A 21,353-nucleotide genomic window follows, 5' to 3' on the forward strand; every position below is an offset into this window, starting at 1 on the left:
GTGCTTGGTGGGATGGGGTGGTTTAACCTGTTCTGAACTATGACGGTAAGGGAGACTTCATTCAAGATTATTGCAGAGGATTGCAGGAGGGCCGTGAAGTCAGGCTGCCCAAAGGCAACCTAGGAGTCAGAATGAGGGGTTGGTGGAGGCAGAGGTGTCCAGGGAGGGGAAGGTAGGGGAAGACTGCTGCTGAGGGTGAGCCTGCAGGCTCAAGCTTGGAGATGAGAAATTTGCTCAGATACCAAGTATGATCAGATTTCAAGGGTGGAAGGATTCTCACTAAACTGACTTTGAGAAATACTTGCTATAATTGATCTAGGCAGGTCAAATACAGTACAAATACCAAGGTTAAAGACTAGTTAGGAAAAGGAGATTGAGTAAAATTTAGTCAAGGAGAGAGTCTTTGTCACAATGTTGTATTTTTCTCAGTGTGGCTCTTAGAACTGAACAATGTAGCACCGATGTGATCTGACCCAGGCAGATAACAGGCAGGGTCCTGTGCTGTCTTGAGATGGATGCTGAACTTCCCCAGCATCTAGCTAAGACTGATTCCAATTGCTGTACAGCTACCTTCTGTAGTTGGCTGGTAATTAGGTCTGTGGGCAGCTAACATACCAGGTGCTCTCCACTCTCCCTTTCCAAACATCCAGCTCATCCTATTGTCCAAGTTACGTTCCTTGAAGATAGGCCCAAAAAACCTCTAGTTGCCAAACTCTTTGAATCCACTCGTGTTACCACAACGCAGGCCCCTATCATGATGAGCTCAATTAATTTGAATGGATCCCCCTAAATTTGAAAACCTCAGGGTCTAATCCTGTAGTAGCAACCTGGGAGGCTGTTAGATTGAGGTGATTTGGGATGGGGTTGGGGAGAGTCTTCGGTTTTTGCTCAGGAGCCCCCAAGAAAAACTTGAGCAGAGCGCACCAGGGACCAACTACTGTGTCCTGTGAGCTGCTGAGCCCAAAAGCCACAAAATAAGTTCGGAGGTGACCATGTGTGCTGGGCAGAGGAGAAGCTAAGCATTAATTCCCAGTGAAGGAGGCTTCCAGAAATGAGGACACAGGAAAAGCCAAGAGGGTAGAACAAGACAGCTCAGGGTGCCTAGCTGTTGCAGTGGCATATGTATCTTTCCCTGCCACTCAGATAAATATATTTTCAAAAGTTTATTTATTTTTATTGGGAAGACAGATTTACAGAGAGGAGAGACAGAGAAGGAAAGATCTATCCACTAATTCACTCCCCAAGTGGTCACAACAGCCAGAGTTGAATCAATCTGAAGCTAGGAGCCAGGAGCTTCTTCCAGGTGTCTCATGAGGGTGCAGGTTCCAAAGACTTGAACCATTCTTTGCTGCTTTCCCAGGCCACAAACAGGGAACTGGATGGGAAATGGAATAGCGGGGACATGAATTGGCATCCATATGGGATCCTAGCACTTGCAAAGGGAGGATTAGCCAATTGAACCATTACGCTGAGTAAGTTTTCTAAAATTCGGAAACTTCTGTGGACATTCCTGAGAGTTTACTATGATACCCAGGCGCCTTGGGCCACAGCTTGGGAACTGGGGACTTGGTGGGACACTTGGTTATTCAAACTGATTTTCCTATTACCTTTTTCAAAAACAATAAAGCATGTTTTCCTATGTTCTTTTTTAAATTCGAAGGTTTATTTACTGGCCAGAGTCACTCTGTTAATGGAGCATACTCAGTGAGAAAAGCGTGTGCACACACACTCATGCACAAACAATAATATTTGGACCACAGGAAGAAAATGTCAATGAAAATGTTGAGAAATGGGAAGAAAAATGAACTCAGGAAGTCTTTAAAAGTGAGACAGGAGCTACAATCTTTCCAAATTATGCAACATATGTCAAACTGTGTCATAGGCATTTTTTTCCTGTTGAATTGTGGCCAATTTCTGTTGTTTTGCTATGTTCGACAGTCTGGGGATAAAGTGGAACGTCGGAGAGTCGGCACAATCATACTCTCAGAGCAAAACTTAAGTTTTTGGCGTTTTAATCCTTGGAAATCAAGGAGCAGAGAACTAGAGAACAAAGAGGGCAGATGGGGTCATTGCTGCCCTCACATTCACAACTATTTCTTTGTTTTTTTTATTTTTTATTGTTACTATTATTTTCCATAATACAGTTTTGTAGGTATAAGGATTCCCACCTTTTCCTCTCTTCTCCCTCCCATTATCCCTACCACCATTATTTTCCTCCATATTATTATAATACTATGATCCTGCAGCAACAGTCACAAATCCAACATTCTTCTATTTTCTTCTATTTAAGTATACCATGGCATCGTAGGCATTGCCACTGGTGGAAGGTCTAGCATCCTAATGTCATGGTATATTTACCACTTTCATTGGGAGGCCTTCTTTTGTTTGGGAGTAGAAATGCATACTGCAATACTTCTTCACTTCCTGGTATGCTAATCTCCATTATATAGTTTATCTATGAGAATATATGTAATACTTGTTCACCTACATATTTATTTGCTTTGTATTTTGCATAAAGGTTGCCTTATATCAGAGAGAACATATGATTCTAATTGAATCATGCATTTGGCAAATATCAATGCTTTGTTGGCCTGGAAGCAGTCTAGTTTGCATCAAGGACTTCAACATAGTGTGTTACAAACCCCAAGGCTGGTCAGAGTGCTGATACAAGGAAACCAAGCAACTCTGGGTCACACTCAGTGTCCTGTCTATGCCTCATTCTGCCCTAGTCTTGGAGAGTGACACAGCTGGGACTGGGTTCAGTTTTTTCTTTTGTTTCCTTTTAGGTATTTTTGTCTCCCAATCTCTGGGTTCAGATGGACTAAACCACCATGAGAAACTCCTGCTGCAGGACAGGGTTGCTCAGGGTGTGCAGGAGCCTTGCACTCAGAAGCAAGGGCCAGTTCTTCACACACACACACAAATTATTTCCCTAAGGGAATGGGGGTTCCCATGGATGGGTCTGTAAAAATTTTGTGAGTTCTACAACCGAAAGACAGCAGCAGATCATGAAACCCATGAGGCCATCAGGGGTTCAGTTTTGCATTTGCTTCCAGATTCCTGAACTTAAGCTTCATTCTATAGAAATCTGAGCTGATGACAAAAAGAGAGAGAAAGAAAATGAATGTGTTATAAGCCTGCCGTGCCCTGTAATAGGGGAACCACGGTGAGATTTTATTTTCCCCTCCCGGAGCAGCTGCACCAACACTTCAGGCAGCTGGCTCTTGTGTCAGCCCCTGACGTTGACCATTGATGGTTTCATGAGCTGAAACACACACTCTGGGCTTGCTCCTAAGCACAAGAATGAGGGATGCTCTCCTGAAAATAAAGAGCCTGTGACAAGAACCAGCTCTTCAGCAGGGGCCAGAGTTTCCTTGTTTCATAAGCCAAAAGGAAAAGCAAGGAAAGGCATCCTCTTTTAAACAATTGGATGCTACAGCCAACACTCTTTTCTGCTGGTTGGACCTAGAATTGTTATGGCTTTTGTTTAATGATGTTTGTCCAGTGAGAAGTATCCAAGTGAAGGATTTTGTTCCCTGGCACCATCATTATGGAATGAATCCGAGGTCCAGTGTGCAGGAGTTGGAGGTGAAGCTGTTGTAGAATCAAGAGGTATCCTTTGAGCCTTTCTCTGAGTCCCAGGCAGACTCCAGACCTCAGGAAGCAGAAGTGACTAAGTAAGTGCAATTGCAGAAGGGATGGAACCCAAAACATCTGCTCCGCACAGTTTCCTGGTTTGTTGGGTGATTTCCAGTGTCAGGTGTGGAAATGAAGGTTTTTCAAAGGGAACCACATATCCTCATGAAGCCAACCTCACACCAAGGTACTTAGAGAGCTCCCAGCTACACAGGCAGCTTCAAAAATCCATGGAAAAGTGCGTATCATGAAAAAACTAGGCACAAGTTTCCATTTAAAGGGGAACAAAGATAAACGTATGTTTTAATTCATGTTTCCATTCATGTTTTAATGTATTTCCCATAGCATTGTACTGTGAGAAAACCTATAATGGAGGCAGACCCAAGACATTGAAGGGAATCTGGCTTAGCATTTCTGTTATAAAGCTGGTTTAGGATGAGGGAAGGTAGAGAAGAGAGAGGTTGCCTCGCTTTGCATTCCATCAAAGCACAAAAACAAGTAAGAAAGGTGTAGAAGAATGTTGATCTAAACCATACAGATCCATGACAGCTCTGAAGCATCATGAGTGTTTTTCAGGGCCAGATGGACGGGGACCTTGAGCAGTCACCTGGGTGCAGGTGGAAACAAATGAGAGGATTCCTTACCTCTTGGACCAAATGCAGGCTCTGCTACTGACAGCAGTAACAGCAATGGATACCATCTTTCCTCCCTGATCTGCTTACGCATTTCTGCACCTGGCTGCCATCACTGGCCATCCTCATCACACAGCTGCCCAACCACCAGTACACCCAACCCCCCTACCTTGCTCTCTTTAGGCTTCTTCATAACTCTTTAAGAAAAAAAATCTATTTATTTTTATTGGAATGGAAGATTTGTAAAGAGAAGGTGAGGCAGAAAGATGTTTCATCCACTGGTTCACTCCCCAAATGGCCACGATGACTGGAGCTTAGCTAATCCAAAGCCAGGAGTCAGGGGTCTTTTCTGGGTCTCCCACACAGGTACAGGGTCCAAGTGCTTTGGGCCATTCTCCATTGCTTTCCCAGACCACAAGTAGGGTGCTGGGTGGGAAGTGGAACAACCAGAGTATGAACTGGCACTCATGACACTTGAAGGGGGAGGATTACCAATGAGCCATTGTGCGGGCCCTCTTTCATAACTCAACAGCATCTGAATTCCTCTTCTTCCTCATCTGTGTGTTTGCTAATGGTCTGTCCTTTTGCGGTGGCAAGTGTCTAACAGCTGGCCCCAGGAGAGGAGGAATAATGGCGAATTGAATAGTACACAGTTTCCAGATAGAAATAAACTACACAATACTCTTTATTAGTAATTCCACATGGCTCCTTTATTTCCACAGATCACACAGCTGAATTTTACCAAACTGCAGCCAAACGATGGCTGATTTGACAAATGGAACTGCATTCCAACATGCTTACTCTTTTCTCAGTAAAAATACTATTATTAAATATAATGTCATCTCCTATTAAACTATTTCCTGCTGTGGAACAAGTTTTATTCACTAAATTTAAACTTAAAGCTTCATCACTACCAATTTCAACAGTGCTGGTTATAGCTTTAGATGTTTGTGTAGTTGTCAACATTGCTTAATAGTGTTTGCAAAACTCTTGAAAATGAGTACTCTGCTCTCAGGAGTCAACAACACAGGCCCTGTGCCTACCTGACTGGGTGGCAGTTGCCATGGGCAGTTTGTGAAAAAATAACAGCATGACTTGATAGAGAGAGAGAGAGAGAGAGAGAGAGAGAGAGCAGGACAGACTACGTCTGGAATCTTGAGTTCACAAACTGCTGGTGCCAGAGACCAAGGTCAAACTCTGCAAACAATGGTCTGCAAGTGGGCAAAAGTTCGAGACCAAGGCCAAGGCCTATAGGTGAGGGTCCACAGTTGGGCAAGGGTCCAAGGCCACAGGATTGTGTGCTTTAAGATATCCTTGAGACAGTCATGGACTGACTTCTGTACATGGGTCACATGGCATCAAGCATTGGCTAGTTAATATCCATATGAGACACAGCTCTCAAGAGTTATGCCACATCAATTCTTATAATTTGACTCCCGAAGCATTTCAATAAAAGATCGAGTTAGTGCACCTTCAAGGTCAACCTCCTTCCTCAAAGAAGGAGGCTCCCCTCTGGCCATCCACTTTCATGGTTCTTATTTTGGGTTTGTCTCTTTTCTTATTTTCTCAATTGCACATTGAGTCCTCTCCAGCCCTGGTCATCCCATGCTGGTCACAGTAGTAGTAAGCTCTATATGAGAATGGTGAGCACATGCACATATAAAATACATACAGACCCCTTCCTGCCACACAATAGACTAGCATGCTGACTATATTCTCTCCAGTCCTCCTGAATCCCTCTTGTCTTCCTGGGACAGAAAGACTTGGAAGAATGCCACCATTCTAACCAACCTGGGTTGCTCACACTTCTTGGGATGACAGTCAACATCCCAATGATAGGTTTGTAATGCTCAGAAAGTTTGGTTAGATGTGAATCTGGGGCTGCAGACATCCAGAGCAAAAGTTCCCACTGTCAGCCTGCCTTTTTATAGGTATCTTATGGCCACCAAAAATGTTGAAAGGGTTTTGGTCTCCTGGCTCACATTCATAAACCTTTGCTACACCGAGGGAGGTGCACAGCTATGGTTTGGATATGGATTGAGCATCCCCCAAGGCTTCATGTGTTGAAATTAATCCTCATTGTGAGGATTTCTATTTTTAATATGATTTTTGGATTTATTTATTTATGTGAAAACCAGAGTGACACACACACACATCCCACCTCTCTTCACTAGTTCACTCCCCCAAACACCTACAGCAGCCAGGGCTCGGCCATGCTAAAGTCAGGAAGCAGAACTCCATCCAGCTCTCTTACATGGGTGGCAGAAACTCAGATACCTTGCTGTTTTCCAGGCCCATTAGTAGAAAGTTGGATCAGAAGTGTAGGGTACCCAGGATACAAACCAGGAGCTCAAACATGGAGTGTGAGTATCCTAAACAGCAGCTTAACCTACTGCACCACAGCACCTTCCAGGTGTTAGGATGAGACAACCAGAACCTGACTTTGGTGCTTGGCGATCTCGTGTAAACTACTGAACCCTGCCAAACCTTGGCTTCTTAATCTGCAGAATGAAATGTGGGCCCTGGGTGATAAAGATCATAAAAATAGCGCCTGCTTCTTCATTTCAGTGTATGTTGTATGGCAAGGACTTTCCTGATACCAGTGCTTGGCACACAGAGAGGGATGATAATTCATCACTAAATCTCTCCCTATCTCAATCATCCTAACTATTTGACAGTCTGCTAAGTTTAATTCCAAGTATTCACTCAGTAAGCATCTATTTAGTATTCACTGTATGAATAGTATGGAGATAGATATAGATACACACACAGTAGGGAAGAGATTTTTAAAATTCACTGAGAGTCATCTATGTGGCAGCAACCACACAGGGATCATCTGACTTATTCCCAAATAACTTTATGAGAAAGATTAATGTCTTCATTCATTTTGAGAACAGAGCTTTGGGAGGTTTTGTAGCTTCCCTGAAGGCACCAGCCTGAGGTCAATATGACCTGGGACCCTATCTCCTCTCTAAGTCACAAAGCCTCAGAAGTTAAATAGATATCTCAGATTGGCCAAATCTTAAATTCAGAAGGGGAGGGGAAGGAAAAGAAGGCATGTGGACAAAGAGGGGAGGAAAAAAAAAGAGAGAGAGAAGGACAGCAGGGCGAGGATTGAAGCTGAATCAGCTCGGAGGAAGGGCTAAGCAGCAGCAGGAAGTGGGGCGAGGCACCCGCCCCATTGCACGCACGCCTGGCTGCAGAGCCAGCACCTCACGCTCATCTTAGGAGCTGCAACCAAGGGCAATGTGCCGCTTCTGTGGTTTCCCAGCAGCCCCAGCTGAGAACAGCTGGTCTCACCCGCTCCTGTTGCGGGGGGGCTTAGACAAAAGCATCATAGCTCTTTCTGTAGATGTTTAGCTTTGCTTTGTTTAAAGTTCAATGTTTTTAAAATTTATACCTTAATTTCTTTATTGCAAAATCAGACAGAAATCTTCCATCTTCTGGTTCACTCACCAGTGTTCCCGTGAGCCACGGCTGAACCAGGCCAATCCAGGAGGAAAAAACTCAATTGGGGTCTTCTATGGGATGACAGGGGCACAGCAACTTGAGTCATCACTGCTACCTGCCAGTGTCTGCATTTGCAGGAAGCTGGAATCAAGAGGGAGGCCAGGATACAAGTGCAGGCATCCCAGTAGCTTCACAGCTGCTATGCCAAATGCCTTCCCTAAAGTTTGATTTTGTATTACCATGTGGCTATCTCAGGTGCTTAATCTTATTAACCTTCTGCAAGAAGGTGGTCACCAGTGAGAACACACTACTACATTTCACAAAACTCATCTCAGAAGAACCAAATACAGTGCATGGAGCTAGGGGTAGGCACACACAGACTCATCGTGGAGTTTCTCCGAGAAGGTTTCTGTTTGAGAGGAGGGAACTAGAGCCTCTGGAAGGGGCTTCTGTGGGATAGAAGGGATGTTTGCTCTTGTCTGGTTCTGGCCAACACAGTGCAGTCCCAGTCCCAGTCCCAGGGAGGTGGCCTGGGCAGGAGACTGAGAGTATGCCAAAGGCTGCAGGCTGGTTCCTGGCTCTGCAGGCTGTCTGAATCACTCCCTGCATCTCGTGTCCTTTCGTCATCCATCAGATTGCCTTACACCCAGGTCATAGAAGGATCCACTCCTACTCGGGTCAGAGTGCTACAAGGAAATGCTGGTCAGATGACAGTGGCAGTGGAAGTCAACAGAGCTGGGTGGCAGCAAACACAACCGCTGGGTGTGTTACTTTGAGCCAACCACTTACCCAAAACACTGTGTCCCAATCCCCTGTTCATAGTGTGAAGATGCAGCTCAACCTCAGTGATGAGGATCTGAGGAAGTATGTGCAAAGTAACTGGAATTGACATGCAAGGGGGCCTTCTAAAACATTATGGAAAATGTGAATGATGAAAACTGCATGGATTTCAAAGGACTGCTACAAACAAGTAAGCTTATCTTCCAATTTCATTTTTAATGCACTTTGTGGAATCCCCTTATTTATTGAGAGTATTTATCTCATCTTATAATTACCACATGCCAAGCACCAGGCAAAAGGAGTATGATGGTAAGCAAGACAGATCTAGTTGCCACTTTCTTGAAGTTTCCATTCTATTGAGGAAGAGAATGGACAATGATCAAATAAATGCAGGTGATTTGCTGGGGGTGGTGTTGTTTCTAGGGAGATCCTGTCGAGGATGAAGGAATAGGAAGGAGAAGAAGTCAGACAAGGAAGTGCTCCAGGAAACTATAGCCTTGACCTTCTCCCTTGGGAGCCCTGGAGTGCAAATCCCACCTTCAGTTATAGTGCAAGCTTTTGCACCCCAACTCTCTCTATCATTGGTTGCAGCAGGCAGCAGCATCCCTGGTAAAGTAGTCGAGGGCAGGTGTGCAGAAAGTTGTAAGAGTAAGGAGTTAGCTGCAACACTCACAGGAAGAAAGGTGTGGGTTCCCAGGCTGGTAAAGGGAGTACCAGCATGGTCAACAACATCAGCTGTAGGTGTTCATACAGGGCACGATCGGTCAGCAGAACCTCCTGGGAGAGAATGACAGTCTGGGGACAGGAGAGAAACTGTGTCATCACTCCAGATTGGGTGGCTGTGGAACCGGCTTGAATCAGACTTTGTGGACTTTTGAGCTCACAATTTGAAAGATGCTTCTTATTGTTAAGATTGATGGACTCATTTTCAGAGTTACAGAGAGAGATCTTCCATTCTCTGTTTTACTTCCTAAATAGCCACAAAGGCCTGGGCTGGGGAAAGCTGAAGTTAATATACACAGGAATTTTACTTCAAATGAGAAACCACAAAATTTACAAATAACTAAAGTTAACAAATAACACAAACATCACAAAACCCAGAAAAGGACAACATAACAGCTCTATTCATTAACTTTCCAACATGCTTCTACACTCTCTTTTCCTATAGTTTTTGGCTACAACTATTTAAATTACGTCTTTGGATGATAATGGCCTGGTAATTTATTTTTTATTAAGACACCAGTCATTTTGAGCCTTCCCTAAAATGATACCGCTACTTTATTATAACTTCCTTTTAGATTCTCAACTCGTTATTGGGTAAACTCCTACAACTTTAGGATTATTGTCAACTTCGGGAGTAGGTAATTTTTTTTTTCACATGAAGCTATAGCTTTGAAAAGCCCCACAGGTTAGCTTCTGACCCCACACAGTGGCCTTTGCCTCCCTCTCACACCATCCTGCCTTTTGGTGCTGGGTATCATGGGAAGTCTTCATGCTGAGGCACTTTCATGTGACAGCAGTAGGCAACAGGCAGTGAGGGACCAGTGTACTCCAGAAGGCCACAGGTGCACCATTCAGTACCATGGTCAGACAAGGAAGTGGCTGAATACCACATAAACATTGCCTCTCCACTCAAACAAAATCCTAAATCAACTTTCACTTCCCTGGGGACCGAAAATGCCTATGTCCATTTCAAGGCCACCCGGAAAAGAAGAAACATGAGGGAGGGAAAGTTGGAGTAAAAAGAAAGTGGCCTTCAATTTTAACTGATTGCAGTTCAACTGTTTCACTTTGGAAACATTTGTAAACACAAACACATGTGACTAAATCATTAAGGCCCTTCCATACCCCAACCCTCCAGGACTTAGAAGAGGCTCCAGGACTTAGAAAAGGCTCCAGGACTTAGAAAAGGCTCCAAAAGGGGAGCTTTCTTGCCATCACCATCAACCATGGACTCTCCGAGCAGGTGACATGGAAGCAGAGAGCATTTAGATGACGCTCAATAAACCCATGACTAATTGGAGACACATGGGGCTCCTCCATGGTCTCTGAAGGCACACAGGGTGGGCTCAACTCAGAGCCTCAGCTCAACTTCTGAAATGACACAGAACCTAGCTCTTCCCTGGGAAGGTCTCTTTTAAGATAGAAGTCCTCTAAAAGGTGCTGCTTGGGGGGGGTCACTGGCCACCCCTGCATACAGGCAATCAGTGGTCACTGGGAGGGCTGCGTTAGGTGAAAGCAATCATGATTTAAAGTCAGCACGTCATCAGGGTGTGATTGACACTGTCTGCCTCTCTGACTCTGGGTCTCTGGCTGAGGGAGGCTCTGGGTGCTGCCACGTGTTCCTGATTAGAACATTCTCGGCCTCTCGGCCTTGTTAAGTACTTATTCCTGCTCTCATCTCATTCGTAAAGCTGAGCTGCGCCCAGACGGAGCCTTCGTTTTCCTCTATGTTTGCATTCTCTCAGTGCCTAGCAAAGAGCCCAGCGCTCGGATGGCCCTCAGTTCATGCTGCTGGATGAATACACAACTGCCTGTCCAGGAAAGTCTGAAAGAGAAAAAACCACTCTACTGACTTCTTGATTTTTATCTCCGTTTCCTCCCCAGGACAGGTATGTTAGTCATTGTTCCATTTTGCTCGGTCATGCGATAGAATAGTTCCTTTTTATCGGGTCTTTGGCAGAAAGCACGAGTGAATTTTCACAAGTAATATTCACTGGTTGCTAGAAAGCATGTAGAACAGAAAGGCAAAATAATGTACCAACTGCAGTTCTCATTCTGGGTCCTCTGCCCCAAACTATACAACAGATTCTCTTTCTTATTTTTGAGAAGGACAAGGGAGCTGTTTGTCTGAAAGCACTGTTCCTTTTGTCAGTAGACACAAGCTTCTTGTGTTTGCGGGATTTCACATGATGTATTGGGGCAGGGGATGGTAATGAGAGGCGTGCAGTTTTCCCCAGCGAGGGTGCTCGCCAAGTTTGCCTGTGCCTCTCAGTGATGGAGGATGAGAGAGGCTCTGCACTTGTGTGTGGTCTTCATAGACAGTCTTGTGGGTGTCGGGGTGCTTTTCCCCATGAGTTTCCTCTTTCCTCTCAAGCTTGCTAAGATCCAAGAATCCCTCAGGGTTCAATTAAAGTTGAAAAATGTAAAGCTGATTGCCAGGGGACTAACAATCTCCTATAAGGAGATGTTAAGTTCAATTAACAGCAGATCATTTATTTATCTGGATTTCAACTATCCGTGGTGTTCAGCCAAAGCACCTTAAATCTTTGATAGAGTTTGCAAGACTGCCAAGTAAACACTAGACTAAGATTAAAAAGCCTGTTTAAATCCGCAAATGGTAAAGGAGTTTTTTTTTTAATTATTATCAAGTAAAAGAGTTTTAAAAATATGTTACTTTCGAGACAGATTCTGACAATCACTCTGGATTTGGACTAGGAGAATGTAAGGCAGGAAGGACTTGGGTCTTAATGGCAGAATAAGAAGCACTTGAGTTTTATTAAGGGGAAGGGCAAAACACATAGCTTCAGGTGATAGCCCTATAGCAAACTCCCCTATCTATTATATTATACATATATTATACTTATATATTATAGCACATTATATATCATATTATTTGAAAAGCAGAGGGAGAAAGAGCAACCTCTATCTGCTGGTTCCCTCCCCAGAGGCCCACAGTGCCAGAGGCTGGCCAGTCCGAAGCCAGGAGCTGGGAGCTCAGACCGAGTCTCCCACATGGGAGGCAGGAAGCCGACTTGTCGAGGACATCTCATGCTGCCTCCCGGGGTCTGCCTGGGCAAGAGGCATGCAGCATGAGCCAGAGCTGGGACTCGACCCCAGCTACGCTGACACGGGATGTGAGTGCCCCAACTGGCATAGTCATTACAAACCTAACCACCCATCCCATTTCAAAGGATAATTGTGAAAGTGTTTCCTTAAGCCCGCCGAATTCTTTCTGTCCACTGGTCGTCTACTGTGTATATGAGAGTCTTAGTTGTCAGCCTCATTGTAGAGCTCTGTTAAAACAAGTTTGCTTTTGACACACACTAATCCTTGATGTTGGGTTCACACTTGACTGGTAAGAATAGGAAGGAAATAATGCAGGGTAAATAGGTTAGCTACACAGTAAGCAAAGGTGACTCCAGGAATTTACATTGGGTCTAGCACAGTGGTCCAGCAGCTAAATTCTTGCCTTGCACACAATGGGATGCCGTATAGGCACTGGTTCGTGTCCTGGCTGCTATACTTGCCACCCGGCTCCTTGCTTATGGCCTGGGAAAGCAGCGGAGGACAACCCAAACCTTGGGACCCTGTGTGGGAGACCTGGAAGAAGCTCCTGGCTCTGGGCTTCGGATTGACTCATTTCTAACCATTGTGGCCACTTGGAGAATGAACCAGCAGATGGAATATCTTTATGTCTTCTGTCTCTCTTTTTCTCTGTAAAACTGCCTTTCCAAGAAAAATAAGTTTAAAACAAAAACGATATTGATGTGTAAGAGACCGATACTCTCCTGTGTGGAAGCTGCAGAATCAGGTGGTCCAGAAAGACCATCCTCACCTCTAGTCAGCTCATCCAGATCAGGCCACTGGGAAGGCTTTCCCGGACATGGTGGACAACAGACCCCTGTTTCTGTCTCCATGTGGCAGAATATTCCTCTCTATGGCCAAACTCTTGGGCTCTGCAACCAGATGACATCCAATTCTTAATCATGAGTTCCCAGCTGTATGAACTTAGCTAAGGCATGTTTTTCAGTTGTGTATGCCTGCCCGTTAGGGCAAGCACCATGGCACAGTGGGTGAATCACTGCTTAGAATGCCAGAATTCCACATCAAAGAGCATTTTTGAACCCTAGCTGCTCCACTTCTGATCCAGCTCTCTATTAACGTGCCTGGAAAGGCAGTGAATGATGGCCCAAGTCTTTAAGCTCCCACGGTCCATGTGGGAGATCAGGATAGTTTTTGGCTTCTGGCTTTGGCCTGGGTACTGGGGAATTTGGGGAGCGAATCAGTGGTTAGAAGATTCTTTCTCTCAATTTTTTAAATAAAATATTTTTTTAAATGTGGGTTTCTACTGCAACTAATCTTCACTTCCCAGTATGCTAGCCTCCCTTATACAGTTCATCTATGAGAACATATGTATATACTTACCCACCTACATAGCTGTTTTATATGAATGTTGCCTTATATCCTTTTCAGATTGGCTTATTTCATACTGGGAAGTGAAGATATGTCACAGTAGGCATCTCTACTCCTGAATAAGAGGAGAACTCCCAGTGAATCGGTTACATGTGCCTTGACACTACGATATTAGGTTATCTACCTTTGTCTAAACTTACAATTCTGTGATGCACTTAAACAGCAGAATGTTAAACTTGTAACTAACATGAAAGGTCTATAGAACTGTAATATTATGGGGGGAAGTGGTGAGGGTGAAAGGGGAATCCCTATACCTACAAAATATATTATGGAAAATAATAAATAATTCTTAAAGAATGTAAAACTATGTGACTTTCATGAGTGGGGTCAGTTCAGAGCCCTAGGGCAGAGATTAGCACATGCTAAATGCTCAAGGCCTGTGTGTTGACATAGTGTGTGCAGAGGCAATGAGTGGATGGAGTGTGCAGGCTCTCTCTGTAACGCGATGATAATGATTGCACTCAATGTGACCTCCATCTACAGGTAGTGCCGAGCGTCCGAGTGTAAGAACGGCATTGGCCTTGCTGCAGCCCTTTAGGCCCTTCCTGTCCGAGGGAACATGACTTGAGGATGTGCAGCTGCTGGCAGACACTTGGAAGCTGGTCTCTGGCAGGTGGGTCCTGTTGTGCTCAGAGTTCATCATGTTTACTTGGAAATTTGCTTTGTTCTCGCGAGAAGGCTTGATCTCACAGCTGACTTTAGGTAATGCTCTTATTTCTGTTTCCATGGAAGAGCCATTTGTATTTAATGAGACTGAAATCACATGTAATGGAGGAAGGAAGAGGGAGTGGAGCAATATTTTCCAGATCCACCTCATAGTTCTCATTCACACTTGACCTAAATGAGTTGAGTGGTGTGTAAGTGTATTCACACTGGTATCTTTCCTACATATGTGTTCAGTTGGTTAAAAAATAGGAATATTTTTGCAATACCATAACTTAATATGAAACACTGATGGCTAGGCTTTCAAATTTCTTGTTAAGTTTATCTGAAAACTTCTCTACCACTTTACCTGAGACATAAAAAAATTACATGAAAAGATATACCTTATTTTTTTAAAAAAATATTTATTTGAAAGAGTTGAGAGAGAGACAAAGAGATCCACTAGTTCACTTCCCCAAAGTCCACATAGCCATGGTCGGGTCAGGCCAAAGCCAGGAACCAGGAACTCATGCAGATCTGCCCTGTGAGTGTCAGAAGGCCAAGCACTTGAGCCGTTTTCTGTTGCTTTCCCAGGCAGATTATCAAGGAGCTAGCTCCATAGTGCAACAGCAAGGACTTGAATCATCACACACATGGGCCAACATTGCAAGTAGTGGCTTAACCCACTGTAACACAGCACCAGCACTGACATACTTTATTTCTTGAAAATATCCATTATTGTAAAGGTATCAATTCCAAAAGAAATTCACAAATTTATTGTGAAATTTTCCATGGTATTTTTTTTTTTGGAGGGAAAGCTGTTCAAGATTGTTTTAAGCCTCACCCAAAAACTGAAGTTGTAAGAGTAACCAGTAACTTTCAGAACAATCAGAATATTATTAATAATCAGGAAGACAAATTCTCCCTTAATAAGACATGTTGTAAAACTTTTACACTTGAAATATGTGAAAGACCTCACCTCAACATAAATAATTTATAAATAAATAAAATAATTTATAAATAAAATAATTTATTACTAGTGAAGTTCATAAACAATTTTTAAAAATTAGTTTATCAATATCATCAAATGGGCAATTTTGTTAATTGTAACTTAGTCATAATGCAGAATATTCACAGCTACTAAATGTCACAGAGCTATTTATTGGAATGGAATTATACTAACAATGTTAGTAAATAAAAACTTTGCTGAAATGATTCCGTAAGGAAGCAATAAAAATATCACATCATTAAATATGCAGAAAAAATGAACATGAATAGAAAAGTACCAATATATCCGCAATGATTATAGCTTACATGTGCCTATGTGCTGAACCGATGGGTGACTAAAATTCTCTCATCTATAATGAATATGTATTAGTAATTAGAATATACATTAAGCTTTTTAGATGGTCACATGACACAAATGCTGTTTCCTGTTTTCAGACTAATTTCAGGCAAAATGTAAATTTTGTCCTTTAATATATGATTGATATTCATCAAATGATCCTCTCTCAAAGAAACAATTCAAAAGTGTCATGAAATTAGCCATTCCTCATTTTCTTGGCCGCTGCATTTGCAACAGGAGGCAGATTCTCCACCAAAACACTCATATTTTCAGCTGCAATAGAGGAAAGCCTTTTTTCCAATTCCCACCACAGAACTTCCCTAAGAATAATACAGCTGCAGGGCCACCCCTGCCTTTAGACGGGAAATACCAGCCGCAAGCTGCAGCTTTGTCGGCCAGCTCCAGCCCGCTTGCTCCGGCTGCTGTCTGCAACACTGGGCCTCTTGTCCTGCCACCGAGCCCCTGGTGGTCCAGGCTCAGAACTGGCTCTCACCACAGCTGGTAGGACTCAAGAGCTATTTATTCTGGGGCTGAGGAAGAAGGCAGTTCCTCACGAGGACCGTTTTACACCAGGACAGGAGTACTAGGCAACTTGGGACAAGAGAAATGGCAAGCAGGCTGCATAAAGCCTGAAGTTGTACACACTTACTTGGGGGAAGAGACACATTGGGACAGGAACCCTGTGCTTCCATTGTTTTCTCAGACTGTTAGCAGGCAGCTGGATCAGAACTGGAGCAGCTGGGACACAAATTGGCACCTCTATGCCAGAATCGCAGACAGTGGTTTTACACACTACAGGACGGGCCGGCAGCACTGATTGGCTCTTGGGTGATCCTTAAATGATCTTCCTGGATCATGTACTAGACCTCCAAGCACATAACTTTCACTTGTCTCAGGGTTCAGCTGAAAAACATGTTTTGAACATCTGAACATTTAAACGATGAGATGAGGCAGGCTCAGAATTGGAACCTTCCATTTCATTGTCTGGCACATGGGGTTTAGATGGGCTGATTCCACACAGGTGCTTTGCAGCCTATCTCGGCACTTACCATTGTAAATATGCTTCATAATATTAAAAATTAACGGCAGGCTTGCAGGGGGCCTGGAAGCGTAAACTTGCAGGAACTAAGGGATGGTGCTGGGAGGGGGTGGCATGCACAGACATGGAACTTCACACCCAAGCAAGCAGAGCAAGTCTTGGGATTTCCCCACGCCGTTGAGCCCAAGCAGGGCTAAGGGAAGGGAAAGGGAGAGTCCTGGGTTAGCATGCTGGTATTTTGTCTGGTGGACTGGGCTTGTAGAACTTTGAATGAGCTTGGATATTGGGTGAGCAGAAGGGCAAGGTCTCAGGCCAGGATATGTGCCAGGAGCTTGGGACCCTAGTTGGCGGGCAGAGCTCCAGGCTAGCACACTACCTCCTGGAAGGCTGGGCTCCAGAAGCCTATGCTGGGGAACCCATGTGCTCCTGGGCACAGGGACTATGTATTGATCAGGGTATGGGGTCAGGATATGGGTGGGAGGGAGGATCGCTGAAGCAATATGTTGCAGGTGAGGACTGACTTCTGGGGGATTCTACTGACAAAGCCACTGTACTTGCAAGCAATCAAGGGGGTTGAGACTGAGCAGTTTGGAGGGGGAAAACTAGAAAACCTTTATGGACCAAATTGGTGCACCAGCCCACGTGGGAGACCTAAGTTGGGCTAGTTCAAACACCAGTGACCACCACCCACTGGCACACACTAAAGCTAGGCCTTGGGGCCTACCTGGCAGGGCCAAATCAAAGTACCTACCAGTGAGAGTCAGAACAGGGGATAGGTCATGTTAGGACGGGCCATGACACTGATCAGTATGTGAGAGAACCAAGCCTGGGTGCAGATTCTGTCGAAGAATGTGGGCTCACCCCTTGGAACTGCGGTTTCTGCTGGTTTGTATAAGAACTAGGGGTAGCTTAGGCTGGGCATGACCATGGAAACCACGACACTCGTGGGTACTAGGGTTGGGAACAGGCTAGGGTGATCCAGGCTGTAGCAACCAAAGGCACACCCAAAAGTAGGGTGTGGGCTAGGCCAGACCATAACAAATCTACCAGCTCATACAAAAGCAGAGACAGGGGGCGTATTATGCCAGGTGAGGCCCTAGCACCCACTGGCATATCTAAAATCTGGGTCTGGGAATGGGCCTGGTGGAGAAACTTGGGAAACTCCTCTAATGGGCAGTAGCTCCTGCTGGTAAGCATGTGATACAGGAATGGGTGTTGGTAAGGCTGGGCAAGGCGACTCTACCCATTAGCAAATGTGTGGGTTGGTTCTGGAAGGAGGCTGATTGGGCAGGGACAGGCCAAACCATAGCACACAGGCATGTGCAGGAACGAGGCTGGAATGTAGGTCATGCCATGCTAGGCTATCACACCTACCAGTTTGCATGAGCCAGGGATGGGAGCAGACTGGGCAGGTCTAGGCTGAAGCACCCACTAGCAAGAATTGGGCCTGAGGGCAGACCAGAACAGGCTAAGCTGTAGCATCTGATGGCAAAGGCCATGATGAGGAATAGGCTATGCCAAGCTGGATCAGAGCAACCATTGGTATGCATGATATCTTGGATGGGAACAGGCCTGTTTTGGGAGATAAGGAGATACCCTAACTGGGTTTTTGATCCCACTGGTGAGCGCAAGAGCAAGAATGGGGACAGCGATCTGTGCTGGACATGGTTCTGGTATCCCTTTGCAGGGATATGGACTGGGTGTAGGGTATGCTAGACTTCACTAGGTTCTACCACCCACTGGTGCTCATAATAGCCTGGGTGGGATAGGCTAGGCTAGGTCTCTGCCCCTGCTGAACCTCATGAGAGCTATGTCTGGGTATGGACCAGGTATGGCTGGCTGTGACATCTAACAACAAGAATTGAAATGGCTTTGGGCTGGCTTGGTAAGGCCACTGTTCCTGCCAGGACAAGAGGTAGACTCAGTCAGTTTGGGCCAAGGAACCATTGGTATACGTTAGATCTACTACTGGGAAGAGACCTGATAGAGCAGCTTGGAGAATTCCTTTGTCAGGATGCAGTCCCTGCAAGTGATTGCAAGCATCAAATTTGGTCAAACTTGGGAGCAACCCATACCAGGCCACATTACAGTACCCACCGGCTCCATATGTGTCAGGCCTAGGAGCAGGCCAGGCTGGGTCAGTTCATAACACACACTGGCAGGTCTGAGAACCAGGACAGGGTGTAGGACAGCTCAGGTCAGGCTGCAACACCAGCCAGCTCACATTAGGACCAGGACTATGGGCTGGTTGGGCTAGGCTACAGTACCTATCAGTATGTGCTAGAATTGGGGGTAGACCGGGCTGGACAGGCTATAGCGCCCACCAGCAAATGCCAAGGTGAGGCAGGCAATGCCAAACTGAGCCACAGCACCCACTAGCACATGTGAGTTGGTGGGTGTGGTGTGCAAGTATGGAAGGGGGCTGCAGGGGATCCCCTGTGGGGCCACTGCTCCCACTGGTGAGCATGAGAACTGGACTGGGGCAGCCCAGGCATGGCAGGGCTACAGCGCATGTTGGCCTACATGTAAGTTGGGTTAGGAGGAGAGTCCGTTTGGGCTAGCCAACTATATCCACTGGTGCCTGCATGAGCCAGTGTAAGTGCAGGTTGATCAGGCTTTGTCACAGCATCAGCTGGCAAGTGCTGGGACTGGAGGGAAATCCTGTCAAGCTAGACTGCAGAACCACCTGGAGAGTGCAAGATCCAGGGCTGGGAGTGAGCTCAGCAGGGAAACTGTGGGCACCTCTCTGATGGGCTACTACTCCCACTGGTGAGCATGACGACCAGGGCTGGGGGTAGGCCTGGCTAGATAGGTGGTGGGACCTGCAGACATGAGCATGGACTGGATAGTGGTGTTGGTTGGGTTCACCTAGGCTTCAGCACTCATTGATGTATATGAGAGCTGAATGGCATGTGGGGGTAGACTGGTCCAGTCTGCTGCACATACTGGCAAGCATAGGAACTAGGGCTGGGGTGGGCCTAGTGAGGGCCAGGTTGCAGTTCTCGCTAGTTTGAGGACCAAGTGTGTGGTGGGAAAGTGTTGGGCTGCAGCATCCATTGATCTACATAAGAGATGGGGTTGGAGAAAGAACTGACCCAACAACTGCAACCACCAGTGTGTGCGTAGGCTGATGTAGGTGACAGACTAAGCTAGACCCTGTACTGGTAAGCACACACAAGAGTCAGGTTTGGGATCACCTCAGATGAGATTTCTTTGGGGATACCCCAATTGAACTGCTGGACTCAGAACTCCAGCCATGGGGAGAACAGGATCTGTGGTCTGACTGGGTAGTGCATGTGTCAGGATTGGGCCACCTCAGTGGCTTGGAGCAGTGGATGGCATGGCATGCCCAGATGCACATGGAGGATGTGGAAGTCTATTGGGGCCTACAGAGGATATCTGGCACCTTAGCAAAGGAAGGAGGACAGAACAAATTGGTCAACTAACCCAGCCAAGTGATGACAGCAAATATCTGGGCAAATGGAGACTCTAGGGTGGACTTTGTCAACCAGTGGACCTTGGAAGGATTTCTTCATCCTTGGATTGGCAAGATTGACAGCATTTCAGAACTGTCAAAACCACTGAGCCCCTCAGAGCATGCTCCACATTGGAGACCCTGGGATGACACTGGGTGGCCAATCCCTTCCCCATGTACCAAGGTGGTTAGGATGCTCGGTGTGGCTTCTTCTCTTTTCTCCCCTCTTCCCCAGATATAGGAAGAAGAAAAAGTAAATTTGGAAGCAATGGCCTCATTTACTTTCTCCTAATCCTCAACTCTTCCCACCATAATCAATGGTCCACATTGGCATGCATCCTTCTCAACTATGTAAACATCAAAAACAAACTTTAAAAAAAATTAAAAATCACTATAAGCCCTATTTTAATAGTAGGCTAATATTCCAAAATATGATTATATAATTATTATGTAAATCTTATTTCCAGTTATTTAACTTCTTGATTACTAACTTCATGAGAAACAAATTTCCAAATTTCAGATGATGCTCTTAAGATCGAGTTCATGAAGTAGAATCATACCAATCATTACTGTTTAAAAAAGATTTATTTATTTTTATTAGAAAGGGTAGTTTACAGAGAGAGAGAGAGACAAACATCTCCTATCCACTGATTCACTATCCAAATGACCGCAGTGGTTGGAGCTGATCTGAAGCCAGGAACCTGGAGCTTCTTCCAGGTCTCACTCGGATGCAGGGCCCCAGGGCTTTGGGCTGTCCTCTGCTGCTTTCCCAGGTTATAAACAGGGAGCTGGGTGGGAAGTGAAACAGCTGGGACATGAACTGGCACCCATATGGGATTCAGCGCCTGGAGGTAGAGATTGGCTAATTGAGCCATTACACCGGCCCTACCCTCAATAACTATTTTTAATACTACATTGCAAAATTGTTTTTTGAAAGGGTGATAGCAAGTAAGCATATCATGTAAGTCATATTTTGTAAGTATATCATGAAAGTCATTTTTAAAAGATTTGTTTATTTGAAAGGCAGAGGGACAGGGGCCTGGGGAAAGAGGTCTTCTGTTTGTTGATTCACCCTCCAAATGGCTGTAACAACCAGGGCTGGGCCACATTAAAGTCAGGAGCCAGCAACACCATCTGAGTCTCCTGTGTTGGTGGCAG

At 45.2% G+C, this 21,353-nt stretch overlaps 1 long non-coding RNA gene across 1 annotated transcript; it reads left to right on the top strand.

Annotated features, from left to right (window-relative positions):
* The first annotated feature begins 8,539 nt into the window (after positions 1 to 8,539).
* On the top strand, positions 8,540 to 14,692 carry LOC121157633. The gene is made up of 3 exons (XR_005884081.1): positions 8,540 to 8,688; positions 10,913 to 11,110; positions 14,178 to 14,692. It is a non-coding gene; the product is annotated as an uncharacterized LOC121157633 (long non-coding RNA).
* The last annotated feature ends 6,661 nt before the right edge of the window (positions 14,693 to 21,353 follow it).

The sequence above is a fragment of the Ochotona curzoniae genome, unplaced genomic scaffold, assembly GCF_017591425.1.
Source record: "Ochotona curzoniae isolate NIBS_2020 unplaced genomic scaffold, NIBS_Ocur_1.0 contig_1014, whole genome shotgun sequence".
NCBI classification, from domain to species: domain Eukaryota; kingdom Metazoa; phylum Chordata; class Mammalia; order Lagomorpha; family Ochotonidae; genus Ochotona; species Ochotona curzoniae.